The following is a 21,610-nucleotide window of genomic DNA, read 5'->3' as shown; positions in this document are numbered from 1 at the left end:
TAGAGAACAAAGGACGCTGGCGGAGAGGTGTGAAGGGATTTAAGAAGCAGTTTAAGGTGGGACGGAATTACGAGTTTTTTCGTAGGCTCTGGTAATTCTAGTGTTAAGGAAAAAAGTATATACTATCTGACAACTATAGGAACTACCAGGGTCCTGAAAGTTTTAAAGGAAAGGTGACAAAGTACAGATTTTAATGTATAAAAATCGGAGCAATAGAATGGCAATAGCCAGACTCCCTTAGATTCCAAAACAGCTATTGAAAAAAAGAAATCATCTTTTAATGCTTCATTTGATGCATATGCCGACTACAATTTCAACTAAGGACAGAAACCTTCAATTTTGGAATAGAGCTTATGCCCCAGTTTTGCTGTTTCAGGTCATGATAAGATTATTAGCATACAAAATCAATAAATTAAAAAAAATTAAATGCCACATGTCTTACAAACCAGATTTTCTCCATTTGAGCTATTGGTCTTGAAATATCCAGTACAGTGTAGCTGTGTACCACATGAAAACGAACGTATTATAAAACAAGGCCCATTGTCATCCTGCCAGTTAGTCTGGCAAGCTTTGGTAATTCTAGCATTAAATGGGATTTTTCTCTTTCACAGACAGGACCGCTCAGGCACTGATTGCCACGCTGAATACAGTTTCTCTTAACATTGTAGAATACTAAGATGTATATTTAATGTCATTTTCATGATGAAATGCATTAAAACATGTATTAAGCATGGAGGCTTGGTGCTGTAGCAGTAGCGATCAGCTGGCTCCCCATCCAGGGATTGTTCATACCTCCCTTGTCCAGATATTGTTCCTGCCTGCAGCAAGATGCTTGCTGAGACGCACGCAACCTATGATTAAATAATTTATTTCAGCAGTACTGTGTCTGTCAAATGTACCAAACCCCAATTCCTATCCTTCCTTTTTTTTCCTCCATGTAACCAATCGCCATAATATAAGCTCTGTAATAAATGTAAAACCAGCTGTAAGCTTAGAATGTAGATTCTTCAAAACTTCTAAGGAACATTAAAAAATATTCATAATACATGCTTAATTAGTCCATTCATCTGTCCACCCTGGGTCATGCCAGTCCTAGCAAGCATATAGCCCGAGACAGGAACAATCCCTGGATGGGGTGCCAGCTCATAGCTGCTACTGCTGCGCCACCGTGCCCCCACATGTTTAATTATTAAAAGTATAGATTATTTAAATGAAGTTAACAATTTATCTGTAAAATGTAATATACATACTTTAATGCATTTCATCATGAAAATTACAATTATACATCCTAGTATTCTAACAGCACGCAGCACCAAGAGGATAGCTCTTGGAAATCTAAATTGACTTAGAAGCCAGTCGTCATCATCTGCAAATACGCAACTCATTGAATTGAATCAAATTCCTTTATTGTCATTGTATGGTTCAATGAGGTTCAATATGAAAATCCTTCATAAACGCATTTCATATATATAAAATGATACAATAACAATAATAATAATATGATAATAAATAATGAATAATAAATAGTATGAAAGCAGAAGTACAATATACATGTACATATAGTGCAGCTTGTGCAAATGGTTAAAAAAGTGGCTCAGGTTGTGCACTATTACATCTGTAGTGCAAGTTTACAGTGAGGTAATTATAAATACAAACAGTTGTACTGGGAGCACTTGATGGACTGATTGAGTGCATTTATAGCTCTTGAAATGAAACTCTTTCTGAGCCTCTAGGTCCGTGCAGGAAAAGCTCTGAAATGTTTGCTGGATGGGTAATTTCAAAAAACTGTGTGCATGGCTGAGTGGAATTTATGCAGATGTTGGGGGCTTTCCTGAGGCAGCATGTGCTATAAATGTCCACCAGGGCTTATCGATCAGCTGCTCTATACCTGTGATTCCACACATAGATACAATGGGTTAAAATAATCTAAGTGGTGCACTGACAGTAACAACGCTAAAGCAACTATGGTATTTTGAATAGTTGGGTCATTGTATACTCCATTGTATTGTTACAGAATAATTACAATCTAGTGCTTTAAATTTGTAAATGACAAGCAATTAATTTGATATATTTGATAAATCCTGTGTCATTGATGTGAATCTGAAAAAAGGGAGACCACACAGAAACAGTAGCACTTCTCTGATGATGGGTGCCGCCAGTTTACAAAACCAAGCAGAAACTTGGGGTGAGGCTGCCATGAAAATATCTGTGGTTTTGCACCAAGTACAGTTTTTATACATCTCAAAGTGTGCATGAAATTGGCCGTATGCAACATTTTTGTGCGTAAGCACTATTTATACTTGAGGCCCCAGAAGATGACATGTAGTCAGGATCCTAGCCAACACTGAAACCAAAAAATCAATTGATCATCAATCTTAATCCGAAACCATAACTTGGAATCAAAAATGCGAGAGTACTAAGTAATTTTCCCCTGAAATTACACAACGCTCTCTCTAAGGTTTGAAGGTCCTAGCTCAGATAAGCAGGATGTGCACCTTTTACACAGGCAACAAAGAATTACAGTTTATCCCATACAAAAACACTCTACTAGATTGTGTTAAAAATATAAATAGAACCTAAACCTGCCATAAGATGGCACAGACATTTGTCAAAAAAATACGTAAAATAAACAAAATCATAAGAAAAAGATGGTGACACCCACTAAGAAAGTTGAACAAAACACAGCCTCAAGGTAACATCAAAAAATAATAGTAACTTTAAAAAACTATCAAAATAATGACAGAAAGAAACACTCAGAAATAACTCAGGAAGACCTCAAATGTGTTTAAATCATCTCACTATTCAACCATTTGGTACATTACAAAGTGGAAAAAGAAGCACTGAAATAGGAAAGATGGCCACATTAACCAGCATAAACAGATTACAAATTAGGTGACAGAGTCCTGCTGGACATCAGGAATGACTGGAGGGATATCAATTTTTTGTGAAGATTTACACTTGACTTTCAGCTAGAACATCTTATGCCACTAATCAATTATATGAAAAACAGGAAGAATGGGGAAATGCTTAACTTAAACAAAATAAAAGCTTACTTAAATATTTTTCTTTATTTAGTTTAGTCTGTAAATCTGAAAGAGACTGCAGTATAGTACAAGGGCCCAGTGTTACTAACAAAGACAAGCACTGATATGCTAATGAGGCACTTAGGAAAAATGTAAATGTGAATACAACTTATTATTTATTAGGCATTGGTGCAAACAGCTATTAAGAATAATTCAGTTGTGTTCTTCTTATTCTGTTTTACTTCATACCTTTTGCTTTATCCATAACTGCTACTAGTAGTAGAGGAGGTTTCCCAGTTCCACTCCTCTACTGTTAAAGCAACTTTTAGTGAGCCTTCTTTGAGCAGAATGAGTGGATTGTGTGGCTGTTTCTAAATACTCCTTTTTAGTGCTATTGAATTAATCACATCCTAACTGCCTTGTATTATTGGCTAGAGTTAGTCTCCTCCCTGTCCTTGAGAAGACAGTAACAATTTGCTATTAACTTAATTCACTCTATTACATGTATGAAAATAATTAGGAATATTTCACTGAAATGAAAAAGTGAGATTAATAAAAATATACCATACCATGTACAATATCTTTATTAATCATTATCTTCTGCAATAAAAAAGCATATAGTTGGTAAAATTAATTAAGAAATTAGTAATGACACTTATTACATTCAGAATAATATGTACTGAGAGCTCATTATTAACCATTGTCTCCAAAGAAAATTATTAAAATTTAGGAAGTGGATAATTTATTGAATTAAGAAATGTGTGATTGACAGTAACATTTTCTTAGCTTGTTTTTTTGTTGCTTACTTCGACTTTGTAGGTATTGTATTGTCATTTCCAGTATTCAGTTACAGCTAAGAGGAAGACAGCCAGACTGTCACTGCATTCAGTAATCTCATTATGCAAACATTTTGATTTACTGTGCATTTTGATATTGCTTACTGATAATGTTAAGTGAGACTTTGTGAGTCAGAGTAAAATATGGCAATATGCTGATCACCATGCTGCCATATGAACATTACTTCTGCTTAATCTACCCATAAACAAGATGTGAAAAACATAAAACATGTACCCAATTAGAGGAAATGTCCATCTACTGACATAATGTAATCAATATGATGTTATAAAAAAGAAAGATGTTATAGAATGAATGCTTTGTTTGTTTTATATGAGCTGTATTAAATGTATTTTGTAGAATTTGCATTCCTTACTCTTTCTGATTGGAATTTGATACATTATTGTTTTCTTTTATTTATTTATTTTTTGGTTATCACTATCCATTTATTTAATAAAATACTGATAGTCAGAATTTATTAAAATGACTAACTCTCATCAAGGCATTCCTTTCATTAGTGTCTCTTACCATTAATTTTATTTACGATTTTATTTTACTCTGACAAAGTTGTGCAGTCAATTAATACATAATACCACTAATGTAATTTCATCATCTCATCTTCTCAAAATGCTTTTCCTGATGAGGGTTGCAGTGGCAGCAGAAAAAGTAGGTCAGCCCAGAGTTCTCTTTCCCCTGCTACAGACTTTGTGTTTTAATAAATTATTTTAAACTTCACAGTTTAAAGAATTATTATGTTTCATGTCAGCACCAACCAAGTTTAAAATTTTAGAATATAATAAAAAAAGATCAGGAGAAAAGAATGTATAGAAAGAACAACAAACAACAGCACATCAGAAGCACATGATATACATAGATTGGGCCTGTGGTCCTCCCAGATGTATTGATTGCATTTCATGTATGCAGTGTTCATCTCAAAGTCATCTTATTTTAGGGAAACCCGACACAAGAAATGAATGTTTACTGCTGTAGCTGTGTGTGTTTGACTGTCCTGCACAGCAGATACAGATGATGAAGCTCTCGGAATCCACAAACTTATCTTAATGCGTGGTTTCACCTCAGGTTTATCTCAGGAAATCCTCTGTTGATTTACTTTCTCACTGTTCCAATACTTAATTTTTTTCTTATTAGCTCAAACAACAAAAGCTTTGTAGGCAATTATATTGGTGATGTTCCGCACACAGCACACTGACCACTGTTATTTGAAGCAGTGATCTGTTCTTCATTTTGTTTAGGTTACTGAGAAGGTCTAAATTATTCCTCAGTGTTTTCTTCATGACTGACTTCTTCTTCAGCAACTCTCTACCAAGTTAATGTGAATAGATCTTGTCACCTCTTTGTTCTTGAATTATGTCTATTAACATTCGCCTACTCTGATTATTCTGAAGAATTCTACAAGCAGATTTTATAAGTTAACATAAGTGGACAAGGCATTAAAAACTGTGTATACATTTTGATTACATTCTTTGCTGGCTTTTTTGGCAGCTACTGCAGAAGGTTAGGATTAGGGTTAGGGAAACAGTGTAATATGTGAAACAATATTGTAAAAAAAAAGCAAACACTTATGTAGTTGATCCCACATATCTGTGAGGCAAGAGTAATGCTATAATTCATTCATTGCCTCCATGACACTGAACTCGAGTAGCTTATGAGCTAAGGAGAAAGCATTTGTTAGTAATGAAAAAGAGAGTGATCACTATGACATTGTACTTACTAAAATACACAGGGAAAAATGTCCTTCAGGTAAAACATATAACAGGCATATGCTAGTTCGTTAGTGGGGGAACAGCTGCATAAATAAATAAATAAACATAATCACAACTGCTATTTATGAAAAATGACTAGCTATGTAAAAACTGTGTAGATGTTTTCTGCAAGTACTGCTTGTGTGTATGTGTGATGTCTGATGCCATTTTTTGGGTCATATCTGGGGTTTTTTGCCAGCTCCGCCAGTGGGGTGAGCATGTAGAGCACTAGGCAACCTCCTTGGGCTTTGGATCTAGACTGAGGCAAAAGACAACATATTAGTGACAGCATCCTCTGTCACCCTGGGGTGGTATTGCTTGCCTTGTTTGAGCTTGGAAGGTAGTCCCTAGACGCACATGTATTACAATATAAAAATATATGTTGTATTCAGTGTATATCACTATATTCATTTTCTTTTTAAGGTTATTTCCCATATAATGCGGAAAGCACTTATTATGATGGCCATATGTGTCTGTCTGTCTGTCTGTCTGTCCACAAGAATCAACTCTGCCCCCTGTGGACCAATTTTGTTGAAAAGCGGTTTACTTATTTAGGATATTTGTTGAGATATCTCAAACCGATTGTGCTGTACAAAGTTTTAAAATTCCAAACTCCCCCATTGAAAAGTGGGCATCCCATTTAAAGTTTGAGAATAGGTGGAGATCATTTTGCCCCCAACACCTCTTATCATTTGCTTTACCAGATAAAACTGCGTTCGGCTATCCTGAGGGAAACTTCGGAGGGAATCAGCTATTAGATGGTGTGATTAATCTTTTGCCCCTATACCCTGTCCAAACAACTGATTTGCATGTCAGTACCGCTGCAGACCTCCGCCAAGGTTTTTTTAAATGACCCCCTGCCCCTTTTTTTTTTAACAAGGCCTCCCCAAAACCCCACCCAACCCATGCATGACTTTTATATGTCACTGAGTAAAGCAAAGTGTAAGATAAAGACATAAATTATTACTGATTCTACAAAGGTATTCTAAAATGGACTGAACACACTTGTTGGTATCCCTAGAAAAGATCATAAATAATTTGATTTGAGTGATTTTTTCAAACTAGCTGTTTTCTTTATTTAGTATCACACATGTCTCCAATTGTTCAATCAGTCATTCAGTCTATTTAAGTGGAGAAAAATAGTCACTCTGTGTCACGCTGTTTGGTATCATTGTGTCCCACACTGAACATGTACCAGAGAAAGGAAAGGAGAGAGTTGTCTTAGGTGATCAGAAAGAAAAAATTATAGGCAAGCATATTAAATGCAAAGGCTATAAGACCAACCCAAGTAGCTTGATGTTCCTTTGACAAACATTGCAAATATTATTAAGACATTTAAGGTCCATGAGACTGTAGCCAACCTCAAGCTGGACTGCACCATCCTTTTCTTTTTGAGTGACAGTGGGCTCAATGGAAAAAGGCCCAGGAGGACCCCACTGTTGGAAAAAAATAGTCAGACTGGAATTTCCTAAAATGCATATTGAGTTGCCACAATGCTTCTGGGAAAATGACATTTGGACAAATGAAACAAAACTGGAGCTTATTGAAAAGTTAAATCAGCTCTATGTCCCCAGATGAAAATAATGAAGATTTCAAAGAATACCATACCTACTGTGAAATGATAAGGAGGCTTGATTATGTTTTGTGGCTTCTTTGCTGCATCAGGCAATGGATACTTTGAGCCTCTGCAGGGGCCAATGAAATATCAAGGCTATCAAGACATTCTGGAGTGAAAAATACTGCCCAGTGTCAGAAAACTGTCACAGTCACAGGCCATGGATCCTCCAACAGAATAATAACTCAAAACACACAGCTAAAAGCACCCAAGAATGGTGAAGTAAAAAACATTTGACTATTCTTAAGTGGGGTTCCATGAGTCCCGATTTGAATCCTATAGAATATCCATGAAAAGAACTGAAAAATGCAGTCTGGAGAAGGCACCCTTCAAACCTGACATAGTTGGAACAGTTTCCTCGGGAACAGTGGGCCAAACTAGCTGTCTCATTAAGAGCTATAGGAATCACTTGTTTGCAGTGATTGGCTCTAAAATTTGTTCAACAAAATATTAAGTTAAGGGTTTCACCATTTTTGTCCATGCTATCTGCATTTGTGTTATTCAAAATATTCTGTTGAATCAAGACTCTAAAGCAAAGTCTGATTTTCATTAAATATGAAATAAACAATGATGGGTCAAATTACTTTTGTCAGTTTCAAGTTATTTCAGAGACAATTGTGGATTCTTCTTTTATCGTGGAGAGGTACCAGTAAATTTGTATAAGACTTAATTGACTGAATATTAAATGCATATTATTATCATTTTATATTAATATTTATTTTTCTTTTGATGATTATTGGGTGTACTTTCAGAAATGTTATGATTAAGAAAGTTGAACAACAGTTAGTCGCAGACCCTCCATCACTAACACACATCAGATGATGCCATTTCATATCACTTGAATTGGAATCTGCTGTCTATACAAAGCTATTGAGCCACAACAAGCTCATTTGTGCTTAGTTTTGACTTCATTGGAAAGTACTGTTAAAAAGCAGGTATTTAACATACTCTAACACATGTAATTGCATTCTTGAATAAGATTTATTCTGATAATTTTTTTTTTCTAAATAAAAATGTTAGAACTTACTCTTGAATTAGACAATACAAAGTGAAATGCTCCAGCTTTCATATTAGTTAACTTAGTCATTGAATACACCTCAATGTTATGTCATGCATACATTTTCTAACTTGTTTATCTTTATTGACTGCTGGTATTACACTTTTGTCTTTAGTCTATGAGAACTTTGGGTGAAATGTAAGTAAAAATGTCATTATTATTGAGCTGATACTTTATCTAAGATACCATACAACATAGGAGATATAATTGGTTACATTTATTTCTCATGGTCACACAGTGCCAAATACCGGTATTAGGATTTGAACACATGACCTCAGGCTTGAAGTCCAAAGCCTTAACCACCATACCACATTACCAGGTATACTATTTGTACATGGCAATAAACTATTAAAATAATACAAATTTTCAGCAAAAATTAAGTGGTGGCAGCTAAGCTTTCTGAAAGAGTGTTTTTGATGTTTATGAGAAAAAAATCTGCATATACACGCCATGATGGTGCACTTTAGTAATGGTGTGTCTGGATGACATCCAATGTTTGAACCAGCCCAGTGAGTTTTGCGAGGGAGTCTTCCATTTATTTGATAGACAAGTTTATTCCTCTATACAACTGAGTTCCAGTGATTTGAACTTCCACTACTTTTTACTACTTGCTATGTTTCCAACCTTTTATACTGATAGTGCTGCTTTTGTTTCACACTTAATTGCTGTGACGTCTGTGGACTTTCACCAATACTTAAACCACAAACCTTTTCAAATTTGCCTTATCCGAATCAGGGTTGGAGCCTATTTGGGAGCACTGTATTCAATGCAGTCAAGCACACAACCACATGAGGCCATATATAGAATTCCCAGTTATTACTTAACCTTCACGTCTTTGGGGATGGACGAGAAGAAAGCTCACAGAGAGAAAGGGAGAACATGAAAAATCAGCGCAGATCTCTGCTGAGCTTAGGATTCAAACTCATGCTGGCTCAGTAAGGCAGGAGTGCTAAACAGTGCCCTACTCTCTTTAACCCTGGCCATTTCATGATATATTTAATGCCTTGATGTAAAGCTAATAACAAAATTCAGCAATCGGATTTTCAAATGCAAGGTTTTCTGTGTTTAATATGAGGCATGTCTCATACATTTGTTTGCTATACAAAGACATAGTCAAAATGTAAATCAGCTGACAGCTCCAGAAAAGTTTCTTCTCAAATTTTAAAACTCAAAGAAAATTAATTTCTTGGCACTGCCTGCTAAGCCATAACAGAACTGTATCACAGTATCCTTATCAGTCAAGAAAAAAAGTGTTATGAAAACAGGAAACAGTGTTCAAAGGTGTTATTAATTATTTCAAATAAAGCACAAGTATAAGAAAATATACTGTATAAAATTATATAAAATATTACATAAGAATTATATTAAATATTTACAATGAAAACTCTACTTAAGAAAATGGTATGTTACATAAAAATCAAGCCAACACTAACAGCTGACGCTGAGAAAAAAAAAAGACTCTGCAAATACAAGTATGGGAAGGAAAAAAGACTCTTGCAATTTGGCATTCATTGCTGCCATCTGTTACTACATTTAGCTGGGCTGTCTATTTTACCTGGTCACAAATTACAGCATCTGTCAGAAAGCTGTGAATAAAAAGTCATTGATGTAACGTGGCATTGAGTTAATTTCTGATTATCTGTTACTTTATAAGTGGGTGCTTTTCATTTCTTGTACAAACTTCCCACATTTGACAAAGGATTAAATGTAGCTTAATTACTTATGATCACTCAAATAATTAATTTGTTTTATGTAATGTTTAGTAGAACAAGTTAGGTTTCATTTTCCAAAACACTCACGCAGCAAACAGGTCAGTTATGAATATTATTTTGGACACTTGATGCACTTTTGTTATTCTATTCATTTTTTGATATTGTATCGCATTCTGATACCACCTAAATGCTATAAAAGAAGCTACTGGAATTCAAATGAAGTGTACTTATATTAGATCCCAATCATTATAACTTTCAAAACTTCAAGTTCAAATCAAATAATCATATAATAAGTCTCCCAAATTGCTCCTACTGAGTCTTGGACCTGCTTGTTTCAAGTAATTATAATTTATCATGATCAATCCCAACACTTGGTTTCTTTTTCCTTTTCAAAGTCATGGTGAGATGAACTGTACTTCAGGTGGTTAAGTTATATATAACCTGACCAAGCTGTGGAAGTTTGACCTTTGCTGCAGCCTTTAAAAAAACACCCAATACACAGCAAGTGTCCTTTGACCCGGATGGAAACTGCTAATCCATACACAGAGCAGCAATGATTTTACAGAACACATGCATGAAAGTTCAGAGAATGGCGACTTCAGCTCTGTGATGTTACACTGACCTCGTAAAGCTTCATGTGAAGATGGGGGAAATAAAACTTGTCTAAGTGAGCTGCACAGTGAATTTTCAGGAAAATATTCAGTGAACAAGGTCACCAGCTTATCATACATACAGTACTGTGAAAAACACTTTGGCGAACAACACTAGTGTTCTGTCAAACTACACTGTATATTTTTGGACATGGGAAACTAAAGTATGTGAAAAAATCTAAATACCCCATATTGATTAATTATATATTTAAAGGGTCTTTGGTAGTAGTCTATACCCTACCTTGAGGTCAATTCTTGGGTTACCCCTGGAATTAACCCCAGAGTGAAGTACATCCTTGATATGATTAACGAACCCTGGTTATAAAAATCTCTGGCAGCCTACTGAATACTTGCACCTCTGTCATCTGCACAGATCAGCAAGTTCTGATATGTTTCATATGGGTAAGTGCTACTGCCACCTAGTGTCCAGATGGAGCGGTGTTGACCTCCCACTAGTCCCTCATAGCTCCTCTTAATGAGCTGTTGCCAAAAACACTTTAAGTTACAAACTTAACAAAAATTCAATTTCAAACTGTTACAGAAAATAACAGGTAATTTACATTTCAAGAGATTCAGAAGAAACTTGCATGGGAATTTATGTTAAGTACATTTATATCTAACAACTGAAATAAAGACTTTTTAAAACAGCTGCCAGCCTGTATAAAACTAAAGTTTCTTAATAATTGCTGTAAGATATTTCATTTTACTGTGTAGTTAAGAACTTTAATGCAGTCTCTCTTGTGATTAGGTATAAATCTGAAAATCATGCAAGAGATTCAGCAGCAGAATAAGGTATTTTACATTAAATGAGGTTTTTGTGAAAAGGGTCAACAAACTGTCAGGATCTGTGGGTGTTTGAGCATGTTTTCTCTCTATACTTTTCCTATTCTCCTATTTGTTGTGCTGTTTATTCCCTTCTGTTTGTTTGTTTTGGAATGGTTCTCACACCATAACAGTTTCAAGACATCCTTGGAGACATTGAGAATCAATTCACTGGTATGTCATGAGTAACATTTTATATACAACTAAGTGGAAGTGGAACTTAAACATAGAAACTTTGCTTTTTATAAGTAGGAATACATTTGTGCCTTGGGAACAAAAATGGGCTGCCTGAAAAAAGTACACTGATCTAGCAACCAAATATCAAAACAGGTTTTGATTTTCAGGATCTCAAATCCTACTAGAAAAAATGGAACGTTTCCAAAGTCAGGTTTTAGACATCTCTGGCTTTGCACTGTATGAGAAACCCTTAGTTCAAGGAAAGTAGAATTTGGATAGTAGTGGGGAAATAAAGAACATTTTTAATTTGGAAATGAACAAAGAACAAATAAAGAAAATTAGAACATTTAGTGGAAGTAACAAGTGGCACAAAAAGTGATGTTATCATTTGCTTACAGCATGCAAGTGTTTCAATATGGAGACATAAATATGGCAAAAAGGGGTGTGGGAGACCTACTAAATGTTCCACAAAGTAGGCCAGGACCTTCTCTAACCTGCCCAGTAAGGTTCAACTCCTGTCAGCAAACCCCTACCTGTTTTCTACACAGGCCTAATAATGGGGAGCGGACTTTAACGTTTCAAAATATAATTTAAAAGTTCAAAGTGTACAAAAATACCCATTAAGACAATGGAACTGTCAAACATTTAACTTGAACAGAGATGTCCAAAAGAGTAATCTTTATAAATAAAAAATGTATTACAAAAGGGTAATTAAAGAAGCATAATACAAGAAAATAAAGGGAAAAAGCAGCCAGTCCAAATTCACAAACAATTAGAAGAGAGCAAAAAAATCAACAATACCATAAAACAATACTTAGAGAACTAAAACCAAACCTGAGGGATACTGCCTCATTTATCACAATATAAAGTTGGAGGGCGGTCCCACAGGTGTGAAGTTATGGTAGCCACACCCATAGAACACACAGAGTGGCAGGATATTTAAGGATACACCACAAACTTAACAAAAATGACACAAAAACATAAAAAAACAGTCATAACAAAAACAACAATACATTAGAAAATATGCTTATGTCCAAGTTCTAACAAAACACCAAGTGGTTGGTGCAAGAGAAGAAGGAAAAAAAGAACAGGAGATAGATAATAATTCAAAGAAGCAGACTGAGAAGGGGTCAGGGACAGGCAAAGACTAGAATACCAGGAGAAGGCTAGAAATACCGTCATTAAAAAACAAAAAACACAAAGAAAATACATGATGTCAAAAAGTAAATTTTATTTAATTACCTCTAATCATTAATGAAAAGAAACAGATTTTTATAAAGTTGAATTCAAATCTTTTTCCATTTGAAACAGTATATGTCTCACAATGCCATAAGTCCTGCCCACATTACTTTATATGCCATGCTCATGTGGCCAGCAATGGCTGCCTTACCTATAAACAGTATGACTGTAATGATCCTGTTCACGCAACATGGCAAAATAAGTCAGCAGGTCTCCAAATGACACCAGCCAGACCAGGGGCCACATGCGTACATAGAATTCACACTAAAACATGGCATACAGACAAAAGCGGAAATATGTGTACACACAAAACAAATCCAAATGCATAAATCTTTGTATACACCAACTTCTATGTCTTCTGCTCCGTAAATCCCGGTCAGCACAAAAAGTAATGATCATGCACGCACCTGCCGCCCACCCTGACTACTCCCAGAATTATGCCTCTTTGAATATGCAAATCAATATAAATGGCACCTTAAGTTCAACGTTCTGTGAAAAGAGAATAGCAAAAACTTCAGTGAATACCAAGTGGAGGCAAGGAAAATCATACTATTTGGTCGATTAAACAGTGGTATAAACAACAAAAGGAAGTTGATCGAGTGACATCGAGTAGCAGAGAAAGTCGAAAATTCAAGTTCAGAAAGTCACACAGTGCCCGAAATAAAAAAGAAGTAGTCAAACATCAAAGTCACAGTGAAAAGACGAGTTGTAGCCCACCGTCTGAGTGTCATAAGGAAGCGTACTAGGGTACAGAGAAAAGAAAAGAAGTATGGACACAGTGAAAAAAGAAAGATCAAAATGTCAAATTTTAATCACGAAATTTCCACTTTAATCACGTAGTTTATTTTGCCATTAAAGCAGAATGTCATAAACTTCATCTTACAATCATTTAATCTACTAGTTTCTCAAATCCCATCGCAACTGAAGAAGCACGTTAAATGCTTCGTATTCTATGTGCTCTATGTGTGTGAATCACTATGTGCTTCTTAAACGGGCTCTTACACCGACAGGACACAGAATACATTACATTCATGATATTACAGCTCTCTGGACAATTTAAATGCTAAGATGTATACTTGATATCATTTTCATGATGAAATGAATTAAAGCATGTATTAAACATGGGGGTTTGGTGGTAGCAAGGAGCTGGAGCCTCTTTCAGAAACTGTTTCTGCCTCCCGTAAGATGCTTGCTGGGACATGCACGACCCTCAATAATTTAATGCAGCAGTACTGTCTCTTTCAAATGAACTAACTCCAATTCCTGTTCTTTCTTTTCTTTCTCCACATAACCAATCGCCACATAAGCTCTGTTAAAAATGTCAAGCCATCTATAAGCTTGGAGCACTGAAATATCTTCATTGTACATGTTTAATCATTCCATCCATCTATCCATCCAGGGTCGCACAAGTCCCAGCAAGCATACAGCACAAGGCAGGAACAATTCCTGAATGGGGTGCCCACACGTTTAAATATTAACAGTATACAGTATATTATTTAACTGAAGTTAAAACATTATCTGTATAATGTAATATACATACTTTACTGCCTTTCATCTTAAAAATGATACAGTGGGATGCAAAAGTTTGGGCAACCTTGTTAATAGTCATTATTTTCCTGTATAAATCGTTGGTTGTTACGATAAAAAATGTCAGTTAAATATATCATATAGGAGACACACTGTGATATTTGAGAAGTGAAATGAAGTTTATTGGATTTACAGAAAGTGTGCAATAATTGTTCAAACAAAATCAGGCAGGTGCATAAATTTGGGCACCGTTGTCATTTTATTGATTCCAAAACTTTTAGAACTAATTATTGGAACTCAAATTGGCTTGGTAAGCTCGGTGACCCCTGACCTACATACACAGGTGAATCCTATAATGAGAAAGAGTATTTAAGGGGGTCAATTGTAAGTTTCCCTCCTCGTTTAATGTTCTCTGAAGAGCAGCAACATGGGGGTCACAAAACAACTCTCAAATGACCTGAAGACAAAGATTGTTCACCATCATGGTTTAGGGGAAGGATACAGAAAGCTGTCCCAGAGATTTAAGCTGTCTGTTTCCACAGTTAGGAACATATTGAGGAAATGGAAGACCACAGGCTCAGTTCAAGTTAAGGCTCAAAGTGGCAGACCAAGAAAGATTTCGGATAGACAGAAGTTTACGAATGGTGAGAACAGTCAGAGTCAACCCACAGACCAGCACCAAGACCTACAACATCATCTTGCAGCAGATGGAGTCACTGTGCATCGTTCAACCATTCAAGACTTTACACAAGGAGATGCTGTATGCGAGAGTGATAGAGAAAGCCTTTTCTCTGCCCACAGCACAAACAGAGCTGCTTGAGGTATGCTCAAGCACATTTGGACAAGCCAGCTTCATTTTGGAATAAGGTGCTGTGGACTGATGAAACTAAAATTGAGTTATTTGGGCATAACAAGGGCGTTATGCATGGAGGAAAAAGAACACAGCATTCCAAGAAAAACACTTGCTACCTACAGTAAAATATGGTGGTGGTTCCATCATGCATTGAGGCTGTGTGGCCAGTGCAGGGACTGGGAATCTTGTCAAAGTTGAGGGACGCATGGATTCCACTCAGTATCAGCAGATTCTGGAGATCAATGTCCAGGAATCAGTGACAAAGCTGAAGCTGCGCCGGGGCTGGATCTTTCAACAAGACAACGACCCGAAACACTGCTCAAAATCCACTAAGGCATTCATGCAGAGGAACAAGTATAACGTTCTGGAATGACCATCTCAGTCCCCAGACCTGAATATAATTGAAAATCTGTGGTGTGAGTTAAAGAGAGCTGTCCATGCTCGGAAGCCATCAAACCTGAATGAACTAGAGATGTTTTGTAAAGAGGAATGGTCCAAAATACCTTCAACCACAATCCAGACTCTCATTGGAACCTACAGGAAGCGCTTAGAGGCTGTAATTTGTACAAAAGGCGGATCTACTAAATATTGATTTCATTTCTTTTTTGTGGTGCCCAAATTTATGCACCTGCCTGGTTTTGTTTGAACAATTATTGCACACTTTCTGTAAATCCAATAAACTTCATTTCACTTCTCAAATATCACTGTGTGTGTCTCCTATATGATATATTTAACTGACATTTTTTATCGTAATAACCAACGATTTAAACAGGAAAATATTGACTATTAACAAGGTTGCCCAAACTTTTGCATCCCACTGTATCAAGAGCTCCAAGAAGATAACACTGGGAAATCTAAATTGATTTAGAAGCCAGTCATCATCATCTGTAAATACACACATTGAATTGAATTTAATTCCTTTAATGTTACTTTACAATGAAATTCAACTTATTTTCCTATAAAAGGATAAATTAACAGTAATAATAATAATACAATAAAAACAATGACAATTATATAATATGAAAGTATAAGTACAATATACATCTACATATACAAGTGCCTGCGGTGGGTTGGCACCCTGCCCTGGATTGGTTCTTGCCTTGTGCCCTGTGTTGGCTGGGATTGGCTCCAGCAGACCCCCGTGACCCTGTATTCGGATTCAGCGGGTTAGGAAATGGATGGATGGATGGATATACAAGTGCAGATAGTGAAATGGTTAATAAAATGTCTCAGGTTGTCCAATATTACAGCTGTAGTGCAAGTTTACAGTGAGGCCATTGTACTTTTAAGTACAAACTTTCTTAAATAGTGACAAAACTGAAGTTCTACTCACTGGCACAAAATCAACTATATCCAAAACTGATAATTTTTCATTTGTTATTGATAATTCCTCTGTCTCCCCTTCCCCACAGCTTAAGAGTCTGGGTGTCATGTTTGACAGTACTTTATCCTTTCAGTCCAACATCAATAACATCTTCCGGTCTGCGTATTTTCATCTGCATAACATTAATCATATTCGCCACCCCCCCTCACTCCCCACACCACTGATATCCTTCTTCATAGCCTTGTCACTTCTCGTCTGGATTATTGCAATTCCATTTTCTTTGGTCTTTCTCAAAAATCTCTTTATAAGCTTTAATTGGTGCAGAATTCAGCTGCCCGCATCATTACTAAAACCCCCTGTATTCACCATATCACTCCCGTTTTGCATGAGCTTCATTGGCTTCCAGTTCAGTTCTGAATTCAATTCAAAATTCTCCTACTAACTTTTAAGGCTATCCACAACCTTGCCCCTCAATATCTGTCCAACCTCCTCCATGTTGCCATTCCCTCCCACACCCTCAGATCCTCTTTCTCCATCCACTTGACTGTCCCCTTCATCCGTCTTACCACTATGGGGAGCAGAGCATTCAGTTGCTCTGCTCCCCAGCTTTGGAACTCACTACCACCTGAGCTTAGAAATATTGAATCATTTTCACTTTTCAAATCTAAACTTAAAACTCATTTGTTTAAGACAACTTTTTCTCTTTGATTACAATTGCTCTGTCTGATTTTAACTTCTATATTTTACTTTTTTTTATAATCTGTGTTTTTTCTATTGTTCGGTGTCCTTGAGTGTTTAAAAAGGCACCTACAAATAAATATAATGTATTATTTATTATTATAAGCAACACCATTATTATGTTGCAGGTTGATTACAATCAGATGCCTTAAACTAATAGCAAAACAATAAACGATATGCAGTTAATTTCAGTGTTTTTGAAAAAGCTGCATCAGGGATATGAATCTTAAAAATAAAGGCAAACCCCACAGAATAGTAGCACTGCTTTAACACCGAGTGCCGCCAGTTTGCAAAACCAAGCTGAAAACCTGCGTATGCATGGGATTGACTTGGCGTGAGAATGTGTGTGGCTTTACGCACAAGTTTAGTTTTAAAACATTGTGATGTATGCGTGGAAACGGGCGTACGCAACATTTTTGTGCATACGCACCATTTATACATGAAGCCCCAGGACTTCACTGAGCCTGACAAAAAATATTCCTTGCCTAACACAGCCTGGCCCCAAACTCAAAAGGCAGTCTTCAAGGCCTTCATCAGTCCAAAATCGGGCTCAGGCTTTTAAAATTCAAAACTAGTTTAAATGCGTAAAATACACAAAAATGCACTTTAAGGGAGTGGGTGACCAAAAACCTCTGGCTGGAGAAAAATAACGCAAACAAAGAATCTTTAGTAATGAAATGTAAATATTTATAAACAAAAGAAGCACACAAAGATAGCAGCAAAAAGGCAAACATAAGGCAAAAAGGGTGTGTGTAAAAAGGCACCCCAAGGCAAACAAGTCCATTCTGATATCCAGAAGAAACCAGACACAGGCCAAAATTCCACAATAATCTAGAAAATTATAGAAAATAATTACAATGATAAAATGCACTCCATGACAATTAATGGACCTATGAGGGACTCATGTCCTAAACGTAAAGGCTGAGAGTGGCCCTGTAGAAGTGGCATTATGGTAATAGGAAATTAAAACCTAAACTATCTCACTTCCAGTTAAGACTATAAAATGACATCAAAAACTCAGAATCAGTGTCTCCATGATGGGACAGTTAACTTCGTAAGCTGGAATGTTAAAGGCCTGAATCACGAATTAAAGAGAAAGAAAGTACTTGCTCACCTAACAGGTCTAAATGCTAAAATAGTATTTTTACAGGAAACCCACTTACTAAGTAAGGATCAGTTCCGGCTGCAAAAGACTGGACTGGCCAAATGTTCCATTCTAGTTTCACAAAGAAAACTAGAGGGGTGGGAATTCTCATACATAGAACAGTACCATTTGTAGCATCAGATGTAGTATTGGATCCTGAAGGGAGATATGTGATGGTCATGGGAGACTTATCTAACTGTAAAATGATTTTGATAAATGTTTATGCACCTAATGTTGATGATAAGGAATTTATACAAAATTTATTTGCATCCATTCCCAATCTGAACACTCATAAACTTATAATGGCTGGGGACTTTAATTGTGTTCTAAATCCACTTTTAGATAAGACTTCCTCCACAGGGGGAACGGCAACTAACACCGCAAAGATAATTACAAAGTTTATAACTGATCACAACTTATCAGATCCCTGGAGATTTTTAAACCCAAATTCAAGAACATATTCTTTCTACTCACCAGTACATCATTGCTACTCAAGGATTGATTACTTCTTTATAGATAATAACTTCTTGCCTAAGATTAAATCTTGTAAATACGATGCTATTGTTATTTCAGACCATGCTCCGATGATCTTGGAGCTGAAATTACTAAGCCCCATACACTCACCCCAGATGGCGCTCAATCCGCTTCTATTAGCTGACGAGAATTGTACTGAATTTATATCCAAACAAATTGAATTCTTTCTAGAGACAAATACATCCCCTGAGATCTCTGCAGGAATACTCTGGGAAACTCTTAAGGCCTTCTTAAGAGGACAGATTATCTCATATCTTTCCCACAGAAATAAACCGCGAAGAAAGTAGCAGAGATAAAAAGTAAATTACTAAAATAGATGAAGAACATGCCAGACTACCAAGCGAGACTCTACATAAGAGGAGGCAGGCTCTACATTCAGAATTAAACCTCTTGACAACTAAAGAAACCGAACAACTAATTTACAAATCCAGACATCATTATTATGAACATGGAGAGAAAGCTAATAAGCTTTTAGCAACAAATTCACAAGCAAGATGTACGCAACGCAATCTCGTAATTACTAACACTAATGGAGATAAAATCATCGAACACAAAAATATAATGTACACTTTTAGAGACTACTATAAATCCCTATATACTACTGAGTTTAAAGAAGACAATATACAATCTAATGCATTTCTGGATAAATTACAGATACCACAAATTGACGCTTTTAGTGTGGAGGAACTCGATAAACCTCTGTCATTATCAGAATTACTGGATGCTATAAAGTCACTCCAAGGTGGAAAAGCAGCAGGCCCTGACGGCTACCCTGCAGAGTTTTACAAGAAATTCTCCGCTCAGCTAGCTCCCTCCTATTAGCAACATTTACAGAAGCCAGAGATAACCAATCTCTTCCACAAACCTTTCGCCAAGCACTAATCACTGTCTTTCCAAAACAAAATAAGGACTTATTACAATGTGCATCATACAGACCAATTTCACTTCTGAATAACGACGTTAAAATACTCTCTAAAATCATAGCTAGAAGGATGGAGAAAGTGCTCCCTCGTAATATCACAAGACCAAACTGGATTTATTAGGGGCCGACACTTATCTTCAAATCTTCGACGCCTGTTTAATGTAATATACTCACCAACTAAATCAAACACCCCAGAAATATTATTATCATTGGATGCAGAAAAGCATTCGACATGATTGAATGGAAATACCTTTTACTATTTTGGAGAAGTTTGGGTTTGGCCCAACATTTGTGCATGGATTAAATTACTGTATACTAACCCAGAAGCTTCAGTTTGCATCAATAACATTTGCTCAGACTACTTTAAACTAGAACGTGGCACAAGACAAGGATGCCCTTTGTCACCACTGCTGTTTGCAATTGCCATTGAACCACTGGCAATACATTGTCGAAATACTGATCAGATAAAGGGGATTAGCAGAGAAGGACTGGAACAGAAAATCTCATTATATGCAGATGACATGGTACTGTATATATCGGACCCAGAAAATTCTGTGCCTGCAGTCTTAGCAGCACTCACAGAATTTCAAAAGCTCTCTGGTCTCAGAATTAATCTGAATAAAAGTGTACTCTTTCCGTGAATTCGCAAGCATATAATATTAGATTAGACACCCTTCCTTTTATCATTGCAGAACAGTTTAAATACCTCGGGGTAAACATCACAAGTAAACATAAAGCTCTTTATCAACAAAATTTCGTCGTCTGCATGGAAAAAATTAAACAAGACTTGCATAGATGGTCAACCCTTCATCTCACACTAGCTGGAAGAATTAACACTGTTAAGATGAATATTCTTCCTAAGCTCCTTTTTTTATTTCAAAACATACCAATATACATTAATAAATCGTTCTTTAAGCAATTAGATTCAACAATAACCTCATTTATTTGGAATTCTAAACATCCACGCATCAAAAGAGCGACCCTACAAAGACAAAAGGCAGAAGGTGGCATGGCTCTACCTAACTTCCAGTTTTATTACTGGGCAGCAAATATACAGTCGATAAGAACCTGGACACAAATAGAAGAACATACACAGGCATGGACCGCAATAGAAGTAAAATCCTGCAGTACTTCTTTGTATTCCTTGCTCTGTGCTCCAATAAACACACGCTATTGACAATACACTAATAACCCAATTGTGCTCCACTCACTTAGAATCTGGAACCAATGTAGAAAGCATTTTAAGACGGAGAAGCTTCTTTCTGTGGCACCCTGCAAAAGAACCACCTCTTTCAACCCTCACAAACATATGCAGTTTTTAATATCTGGAAAAAATTTGGAATTAACTTGCTTAGAGATCTTTATATAGACAACGTCTTTGCATCCTATGAACAATTACATTCCAAATTTAACATTCCAGCTACAAATTTCTTTCACTATCTTCAAATCAGGAACTTTGTTAAACAGAACCTTCCAGATTTTCCTCATCTTGCACCCTCATCCACGCTGGAAAAATATTGCTCAATTTCAAGGAGTTAGACTCCATCTCTACAATATATAAAATCCTTTTACAATCCCTTCCTTTCAAAGATCCAAGAGGACACTGGGAAAATGACCTCTCAATTAATATATCAGAAAAGGAGTGGAAAGTAGCAATGCAGAGAATTCACTCAAGC

This window comes from Polypterus senegalus, chromosome 4 (genome assembly GCF_016835505.1).
Source record: "Polypterus senegalus isolate Bchr_013 chromosome 4, ASM1683550v1, whole genome shotgun sequence".
NCBI lineage: Eukaryota > Metazoa > Chordata > Cladistia > Polypteriformes > Polypteridae > Polypterus > Polypterus senegalus.
Note: the sequence above shows the minus strand (reverse complement) of the source record.